The following is a 10,797-nucleotide window of genomic DNA, read 5'->3' as shown; positions in this document are numbered from 1 at the left end:
TGCGGGGTCAGGGGGAAGCAAAAGTACTAAGAGAATCCTTATGTGACACACAATTGAATGATATCATTATATGATATCTCAAAAAAGGGGTAACAGATTCCCTTCAATCTCATATATACGCCAAAGGAAAATCAGCAGTGTGCCTTGACCGACACTGCAATTTATGCTTTTGATATCAAGGTCTTTAAGCTTTGCAGAACCGATGCAGCATACCTGCAAAGAAATGCCAAGATGTTTCTTTTTTTTTTTTTTTTTGCCACAGTGGAGTTTGCTGTTCATTTTCCACTGCAGGAGTTTAGAGAGGGAGTCAGTGAAAACATGAAGAAACATTTCTAAAGGCCCTGATACTAATATCTGAAGGGCTGTCACATTGTAGAAGGATCATCTTTATTCTCAATGGCACATGGAAACACGAGAAGCAATGGGATGAACCTGAAAGGGAGAAGATACAGATTAGATAATAGAAAAAACTTTTTGACAGTGAGGATGATCAATGAGTGGAACAGGCTGCCACGAGAAGTGGTGAGTTCTCCTTCAATGGAAGTCTTCAAACAGAGGCTGGACAGACATCTGTCTGGGATGATTTAGTGACTCCTGCATTGAGCAGGGGGTTGGACACGATGGCCCAGGAGGTCCCTTCGAACTCTAACACTCTATGGTTTATAAGGGAGTCCCCAGCCAATCCAAGGTTTTATTTAGTGTAATGAGATCTTCACCAGGTCAGTACACCATAAAGAGTTAATACAGACAGGTAAGTAGAAAAGGAACAATACCGATTCACCAGGTCAAAGTAACACCGATTTTTCGTGCAGTAAACTTTCTCTGCAGGTTAAAACCCCATAAAGAACAAAACGATATAGAGTAATAAAACAAATGTGATGAGCTTATAAATAACTCTATAAAAGAATACATAATAAATTCTCTAGCTGAACAGTAAACTGAAAAAGAGGTGGAAAAAAATGATACAAAGTAAGAGTGCTTTCAAAAGACAAGTGTTAATAATTTATCTTTTTATCAAATAACATAATGCAAAGTGAACAAAAGAGAAATTTAAATCAGAACAGATCATTATTTGGTGACCGCCCTTTGCCTTCAAAACACCATCAGTTCTTCTAGCGACACTTGCACAGGTGCTTCTCACAAAATTAGAATATCATCAAAAAATTAACGTATTTCAGTTCTTAAATAGAAAAAGTGAAACTCATATATTATATAGAGTCATTACAAACAGAGTGATCTATTTCACGTGTTTATTTCTGTTAATATTGATTATGGCTTACAGTCAGTGAAAACTCAAAAGTCACAATCTCAGTAAATTAGAATACTTTATAACACCAGCTTGGCCAGTGTGAAATTTTTGCACATTGGTCGTCGGGGGTGCAGGCAATTTCAGAAAAACCAAGCTGGTCAAATGTAAATGTATTTCATGAGCTGATGAACACAGGTATTTATATATGTACCGTAGATTGGTAATACAATAAATTGTTTTGATAAGTAGAGGCCAAAAAATGTCTTCCGGATAAGGTGCCACCTGCAGGTCATTGTGTCTTTCTGCAGGTTTATGAAAATGAATGTTTAAACTGTATTTAGTGATGAAATTGTGAATGTGTGGTTTGTTTGGCTCTTTTCTTGCTGAAGGGGGCAAGTTTACCTTTTGAATGGTGTATCGTGTGTGGGTGGGGTGAAGTAATCAGCGAAAAAGCAGTGCATGTTTACAAATGTGTTGGTAGTGTGCTTTGGGGTACTGTGGTGCCACCTGCAGGTCATTTTTCCTTACTGCAGGTTTATGAAAATTAATGTTTAAACTGTATTTTGTGATCAAATCATGGATGTGTGGTTTGTATGGCTATTTTTCTTGCTGAAGGGGGCAAGTTTACCTTTCAAATGGTGTATCATTTGTGTGTGTGGGTTGCAGTAAGAACGGGGATGCAAAGGAATCACCGAAAAACAGTGTTTAGAAATAATAGATACCAGCTTGAAAAATTATTTTAAAATCTGAAATATCTGCCTACTGAAATGTATAAAATAGAAAAGAGAAACCAGCTCAGCTTAACGGCATGAGGTGCGGGCATGCACGGAAACCGTGAAGTCATCACGTGGATAAATAGAGAAAAAGAAAAAAAGTTTTCACAGGATACAGCTCACATAGTAGTGAATAGAGCAACGCGTTTCGAACAATAAAATGTTCTTTCTCAAAGCTGCTCAGCATGGGTAGCGGCATGATTAAATACCAGCCCCAACCAATGAACATTTACAATGATCACATGTTAATACAAAATAAATCACAAAAAACCAGAAAAAAACAATAATATATATATATATTAAAATTAAACAAGAAAAAACAAAAAACACAAACACACAGAACTATATATACAGACTAAATCTAATAGTGGAACATGATCTCTTTTCTAGCATTCAGGCCGTCAGGGTAACACGTGTTTAGACAGGACATCCATTATGCTTCACGTGTCATTAGGCGTCTTTTAATATCTCCTCCCCTCGCTGATAAGGTGAGTTTCTCAATGCCCATGACCTGGAGAAATGCCGTGCCTCTCTGATTATAATTTAGAAAGTGCTTGGATGCAAACGACATTGAGCGATTCATACTGGTGGAAGAAATAATGTCAGTGATATGCTCAGAGATGCGAACTTTCAACATACGGGTGGTGCAGCCTATATAAAAAAAGATTACATTTTGTGCACTTAAATAAGTATACCACATTTTTGCTATTGCAGTTAATAAATTGTTCTATTTTATATTGTTTCATTATCACTGTCACAAAATGTGTGTGCTGCCTCCGAATGGGCACATGTTGTGCACCTTGATGTACCACAATGATAAAACCCATTATGCTGTAACCTGGTACCTGAATTAACTCTGGGATTATAATAACTTGGTGACAAAATATTAGCCAAAGTATTAGCTTTTTTAGCCACAACTTGGCATCCAGATGACAAAATAGTGGACAAAACTTGATCTTCAAAAAGAATAATAATATTTTTGAGAATAAGAGATTTAATATCCCTAAATTGAGGACTATACTGAATGGAGCACACCACTTTATCATTCCCAATATTATAATTGCCACTGGACTTTGGGGCTAACATATCACACCGCCTCTTATTTTATACAATTTTCTTCCCCCTATTGAGAGACTATGGTCTCTCAATGGTCTCTCAATTGAGAGACTATGGTCTCTCTGGATAGCCTCTCCTACTTAATTTGGTAAAACACAACTCAACCTCCTGTTCAAGAGCAGCTGTATCACTGCAAATTCTGGTAATTCTGGTCAGTTCACCTACTGGTATAGATCTAGTAGTATGACTCGGATGACTACTAGAGGCATGTAATATACTATTGCCTGATAAACATACTCTTACAAAACCCATCCCTGTGGGACCCTTCCCCGAGGTTACTGCTCAGTTCGTAATCTCTCCCACATGTCCAGTAAATTTATTGGGGGCAGATTTATTATCACAGTTCTGCTTCAGAATACAATTCCAAGATGATGGTCAGATGGTCCTTACGTTACATAATCCCTATGCAGATGAAGACAGTGAGGAAATCTGTATTTTGCATGCCCTTCCCACAGTTATGATGGACCTGATAGGCCCGGATCCACCCCCAATATTGCCTGAGGATCAACGACTCACCCCATACCTCTCAGAGATACCATCTAAAGTTTGGTCAAAAGGGCCAAATGATATAGGGAAAATGCCTATAGAACCAGTAAAAGTGTTTTTCAAACCTAGTTCCCCTTTTCCCAAAGTCCATCAATACCCTTTGAAACATGATCAGGAGCGGGGCCTCCAGTAACAAATACAAACGTTACTTGATAATCGTGGTCTGGGACCCTGTGTTTCTCCATGTAATACGCCCTTGTTTCCCCACCTGGCCAACCCCCTGTGTTCCGAATGGTACAAGATCTACGGGCAGTTAATGCAGCTACTGTTCTGGAAACTCCAGTGGTGCCTAATCCACATACTCTTTTGTCCCAAGTACCCCAAGATGCTGCTTAGTTTACAGTCATCGACCTTGCCAATGCCTTCTTTAGCATTCCGTTACACCCAGACTGCCAGTTTCTGTTTGCATTCACTTATCAGGGATGACAGTTAACATGGACAGTTATGCCAAGGGGCCCAAAACAGTCCCAACCAGTTTGCAAAAAACATGAGCGAGTGTCTTTTGCCCTGGCAGTTAGATCACCCCCAGGTCACGCTGCTTCAGTATGTGGATGATCTTTTGCTGTGTGCACGGACAGAGCAGGAAGCCATTGCTGCCACTGTTAGCCTCCTCAAGCATCTGGCAGCACTATATTGTCAGGTTTTGGCCTCGAAACTTCAGTTCTGCCTTGGTCAAGTGATATTCTTGGGTCACTGTCTCCTTCAGGGTGTCAGACACCTCACAGAAGAAAGAAAAATAGCTGTCAGCTCCCTTCATTTCCCAAAAGATGAAACTGAACTCCAGTGTTTTCTTGGACTATGTACTTATTGTCGTCAGTGGATACCGGATGCATCCTGCATAATGCAACCCCTTTACAATGCCTGGATTATACTCGACCGTTCCATTTGTATGTGTCTGAGAATGAAGGACACGCAGCAGGGGTACTTACACAATCACATGGCAATAGGCAACGACCAGTGGGCTATTATTCGGCCCGCCTCGACCCTGTGGCCCGAGCATCACCAAGTTGTATGAGGGCAGTTCACGCCACTCACTCGTTGCTTGACAAGACTGCAGAGTGCAGACATAATTCTTGGACATGAAACGCACATTTTTGCCCCGAATGACATTGCAACAATACAATACTAACACTCCAGCAACCAAGACATTTTACTGTGCAACGACACTTATGGCTGCAGTGTTCACTCCTTTTGCCTATGTCAAGTTACATCGCTGTACTACTATCAACACCGCTACTTTACTGCCGGTCCCCAAGAAAGATGGCAGTGACAAGGATTATCTCCAACATGATTTTTCCCAACTTCTGACTGAAGAAACAGCTACTCCACCAAATGTCAGTGAGAATCCACTTCCAAATCCCGCTCTGGTGTTATACACGGATGCTTCAAGATATGCTGATGAGTTTGGTAGAGTCCACACGGGATATGCTGTTACCACAGAGGACACTGTAGTGCACGCAGCTGCGCTCCTGCCCTCACAGTCAGCACAAGCAGAACTTCAGGCTCTGTCTATTGCATGTATTTTGGCCAAGAACAGACTGGCTAATATATACGGACTCATGGTATGAATTTGGTATTGCTCACGATTTTGGGGCTCTATGGGCCAATCAAGGGTTTATTACTACTGCCGGAACCCCAGTGAAAAATGCTGAAGCTGTTAAAACCCTCATGGATTCGATCAAATTACCTACTCAGGTGGCTATTATCAAAGTTAAGGCGCACGGTCCTAGGAACAGTCCACAGACTGTTGGCAACGCATTTGCGGATATGCAAGCAAAAGCCGCCGCTCTTTTACCCGTTGAACCAACCACACACTCTCAGCGTAAACAGTTACATGAAGCATTGATCCTACAAGTACCTGATGATCTGCAACAGACTGAAGTTTTCTGTCGAACCCAACGAGACCGCTTAATGACAATGCAGAGAATGTCTCCAAAGGAAGAGGTTAAGCAATGGAAGACTGATGGGGCACATATGGATAATGGTCTCTGGAAAAAGTACCAACTCGTGTGTCTCCCTAAGCGGATGTACCCTGCTATTGCCACATGGGCCTACACATCGAGGAAAGAATCAGGCCCTCGCACTGGTGCAAAAATTCTACTGGGCCCCGGGAATTTCCAGTTTTGACAGCGATCAACCGTTCCTGTAATATCTGCCAGACCTGCAGTCCTGGTCAACTTCAAAGTGTACCCCCGAAGCATCTTGCTAAGCCCGACTATCCTTTCCAAAGGCTCCAGGTGGACTATACTGTTTGGTTGTTGACATGTTCTCCAGTTGGCCGGAAGCATTCCCCGTTACCAATATGACTGCAAAAACCACAGCGAAGAAACTGGTGATGGAAGTCATATGCAGATATGGGGTTCCAGTAGTTCTTGAAAGTGATCAAGGTCCGGCCTTTTCTTCTCATGTGTACCAAGAAGTTCTGACAATGCTTGGATCCACTGTAGCCCTCCATACTCCGTACCATCCACAATCCAGTGTGAAAGTTGAGAGGTTGAACGGCACACTGAAGGGACAATTGACCAAAATGATGCAGTAGACTACGGCTCCATGGCTAGAGCTCCTACCCATTGTATTATACCACTTTCGTACTACCCCTATTGCAAAACATGGCCTGTCCCCATATGAGATATTGTTTGGTGCCAGGCCCCCAGTTGCAAATTTCCAGCCTCAGCAGTTATCAAAAGAAACTGACCGTGCTGTTCAATATGTTATTCAGCTTAGTAAAAATCTTGCTAACACCCATGCTCTAGTTTCTTCTCTTCCAGATTCAGCAGAAACCAACACCTGTCATGACATGAAGCCTGGTGATTTTGCAGTCGTGAAAGAGGCATGTCAGGAAGCACGGACTAGAACCCTTGTATGACGGTCCCTATCAAGTCCTCCTCATCACCCCTATATCAGTGAAACTAGAAGGAAGACCAACTTGGATCCACGCATCACACTGCAAGCTGGTTAAACAAGCCAATAGCAAATAAAGGGGCATAATGTTTTGGTCTTTCGCATTTTCCATATTATTATTGGTAGAAGTTAAAGTTAGAAGACATTCAAAGACTCAGAGATTAATATGATAAAGACAATGATCGTAATAAGGACAGTTGGTGGTCAGACACCTTGCACCTCCTTTCTCAATTCAGCTAATTGGTTTAAGGGAATTGGGGGCTGGATAGGTGGGATTTTACAATGTTTGTTACATATTGATGCCTGTATCCTGGTTGTATATGTGATACTAAAACTTGTTCTTTGGTGTATTTCTGTATGTATTAGGAAATTCTGCACTACGACAGTTAAAGATGATACCAAAGGCGTCGTCGCCCCTGCTCTTCTCTACACCGATCTCAAAAGGTTACTCGATGAAGATGTTGAAGATAAGCGCATGGCTACTTTTAAAAGATCTCCACCACCGTCATCAAAAATTGTTATTCGTAAATTGCAGCATACAGGGGGGATGGGTGTGCCGCAACAGCCAAGACTGATAACACGGCATCAGCCATGTAAAGACCAGTACCCCTCAAGCTTATGGCTTGGGATAGCACCTCTGATGCTGCATATTAGTTAACAAAATTTATCTGGGGGGATTGTGAAGTACAGTATTCAGATGCCACACTCATCAGGAGGGCTTTAAACTAGAAGAAGAGGGGATGGGAGGAAAAGCAACAGACAAGAACATGCAGCAGGACAAACTAATCAAGGATACTAGATGTGGTAAAGAGGACCCAAGACAGGGTACTCAGAAGGAAGCTAAGAAAAAGAAAGCAAAACTTCTTTCCTGCATGCTGACCAACGCAAGAAGCCTGACCAATAAGATTGAAGATCTGGAGTTGGTAATGAATGAGGAAAAATACGACATAGTAGGAATAACTGAGACATGGTTAGACGACAGCTATGACTGGGCGGCTAACTTGCAAGGATATGATTTGTTTAGGAGGGATCGTAAAAAAAAGGAAAGGGGGTGGAGTCTGTCTATATATAAAGTCCACTTTAAAGCCCACACTAAGAGAAGATATACAAGAGGGAAATGAAGAGGTGGGGTCTCTATGGGTGGAGATACAAGGAGAGAAAAGTAATAAAATCCTCATAGGGGTTTGTTATAAGCCACCAAATATAACAGAAACCACTGAAAATGTATTATTGAAACAAATAGACAAAGCAGCAAATCACAATGAGGTGATTATTATGGGGGACTTCAACTACCCCGACATAGACTGGGAAACTGAAACCTGCGTATCTCAGAAAGGAAACCAGGGGCGTGGCCTGCTTGCTAATGGCACCGGTCACTTAGCTGCTGAGCTCCAGCCACTTCGACTCCTAATCGGCTCATTGCGGCTCGCCAGCGGCACCAATCTCTCTGCACACGGGGGGGGAGTGCTGCGGAGGTATCCAGGATCGTAGCATGCCAAGGGGAAAATCCCAGAAGAAGCCGTCCCCGGCGAAAGTTACAGACTTCTTCTCCAGCACGGGGCGAGGGAAAATGGCGGCAGCATCCTCCTCCACAGCTTCCTCACGCTCATCCAGGAGGGGATCCACAGCAGGCCCAGACTTGGACACAGACGCTGCAGATATACCGCTTACCAAAGGTACAATGCAGAAACTGCTCAGTGCCCTCCGCTCATCACTGCAGCAGGATTGGAAAGATATGGTGGCTGAGCTGAGGGGAGATATCACTGCCATAGGCAGCCGTACAGCACATATTGAATCTAAAATGGGGGAGCTGACAAAGTCACACAATAGCCTCATTGATGCCAATGCAGCACTGGAGGAACAAGTGCAAAAGCTCCATACCAAGGTCTTGGATTTAGAGAACAGGTCCCGCCGAAATAATATAAGAATCAGTGGAATTCCAGAGGCCATACCAGACAAGGGGCTGCAGAGTTTTCTGGGCTCCTTGCTGCAGGAGCTGCTCCCAGACCTGACTGCAACTGATTTCCTGGTGGACAGAATACACAGAGTCCCTAAGCCTAAATCCCTCAGTGCTGATGTCCCTCGGGACACTTTAGCTCGCCTGCACTTTTACAAGACCAAAGAAGCCCTGCTGCAAGCCCTGAGAAAGAGACCCCCTCTGTCTGAGCAATTCCGGCACCTGTCCATTTTTCCAGATCTGTCTGCAGGAACCCTGGCAAAAAGGAGGGAATTTGCTCCTTATACCAAAGTTCTCAGGGATGAAGCTATATCCTATAGATGGGGTTTCCCTGTAAAGATCCTGCTTTTCCGAGCAGGAAATACCCACGCCTGCCATTCCCCACAGCAGTTGGCAAAGCTCCTATCCTCATGGAACTTGGCAAATCTCCCGGCCAGATCTCCAAGAGCTACAGGATCATCCCAACAGGATAAAGTGAATGAAGATTGGTCCGTTGTGTGAGTTATGTGATATGTTTGAGTCGCGGCTGAGACTTAGTTGCTACTTTTAAGGTCCGCTGGTTCTGTTCAACCAGGACCCTGAACCCCCATGGCGGTAAATTTCCACCATACCGCAGGCCCCTTTTTTGGGCTTTTTTCTTTGTGGACTGATGCTCCCTACATCAGTAATGTTAGTGATGTCAATATTGTTAGTGTTATCTCTTTCCTGCCTAACCTTCCTTTTCCCCCTGCAGCTCTAGGCAAGAGACTTTTTTTTCATGTACAATGGTACTGAACTGTATGTCTATAAATGTTAGGGGTCTGAACTCGCCAGCCAAGAGATCCATGTTTTGGCGGGAAGTGGTTAAATCCAAATGTGATATAATATGTGGTCAGGAGTCTCATCTCCTCCAAGGGGACTCGCACAGGTTAAATAATGCTAAATTTCCTTTCATACTGCTGGCTTGTGGAAAAAAAAAAAGGCTGGAGTATTCATTTGTGTAAAAAATACTGTTGCGTTCACACTACATTCACAACATTTAGACCCTGACGGTAGATACGCCATTATTAATTGCTCCATAAATGGATCTAAGTATACTATTGCAACCGTTTACGCCCCCAACTCTGGTCAGATCAGCTTTTTGCGGAGGTTTCTTTCCAAGCTTTCATCCGTTAAAGAGGGTAAGCAAATAATCTGCGGGGATTTTAACATGGTAATGTCCAGCACTCTGGATTGCTCCAATACTGCTGTAAAGAGGAAGGAGATGAGCACAATAATTTCAGAAAGGCATCTCCATGATATATGGAGATACCAACATGCAAATGAGAGGGACTACACATTCTTCTCGCCTCGGTTCACCTCTTACAGCAGATTGGACTACTTTCTGGTTGATAGCTCACTTATTATAGATTGCTCAGATTCAAAAATTGGACTTATAGCTTGGTCGGACCACGCCCCCATATACCTGACAGTTCAGGAGCAAAACCGCGCGCCTGTTTTTACCCGGTGGCGCATGAATGACTCCCTCCTAGCCTGTAGACAAATCTCTGAGGAGTTGCAGGCCGACCTCGCTGAGTTTTTTAACTTTAATGATAACAAGGAGGTGACAGAGGAAACGCTTTGGTCTGCACACAAGGCCTATATTAGGGGGTCATTCATCAAAATTGCCACTAGGGAGAAAAGGAGGCGTCAGGCAACTTACAAAGCTCTACTGTCCCACATAGTACTTTTGGAAGCCCACAATAAATCTGCCCCAAACTTGTCGACATCTGACGAACTCAGGAAACTAAGAACACAGCTCCGCCAGGTGTTGATGGCAGACTATGAGAAAAACTTAAGATCCCTCAAACAGCGGTACTATGTGATGGGTGACAGGGCGGGTGCCTTACTAGCCAGGAGGGTTAAAAAACGAGAAATGCAAAATAAAATTGAATACCTCGTGACGGGTTCTAATGCCGCAATACGCAACCCAAGGGAAATAGCCAACGCATTCGCTGACTTTTACCAGTCTCTCTACAACCTTAAAAATGACCCCACTGCCCCAAAGCCTACCCAAACAGCAATTAATTCCTTCTTAAACAATATTAATCTTCCTCGGTTATCTGCAGTTCAGCTGGAGCAACTAAATTCCCCTTTTTCTCTGGAAGAGGTTCGCCAGGCGGTGACCACAGCCAAAAGAAATTCAGCTCCAGGCCCAGACGGCCTCACTAACTCCTATTATAGGCAATTCACTGAAACCCTGTCTCCTTTCCTCCTGAGACTTTTCTCCTCTTGGT

The sequence above is a fragment of the Dendrobates tinctorius genome, unplaced genomic scaffold, assembly GCF_039654945.1.
Source record: "Dendrobates tinctorius isolate UK_male_01 unplaced genomic scaffold, ASM3965494v1 ptg000158l, whole genome shotgun sequence".
Classification (NCBI taxonomy): domain Eukaryota; kingdom Metazoa; phylum Chordata; class Amphibia; order Anura; family Dendrobatidae; genus Dendrobates; species Dendrobates tinctorius.
Note: the sequence above shows the minus strand (reverse complement) of the source record.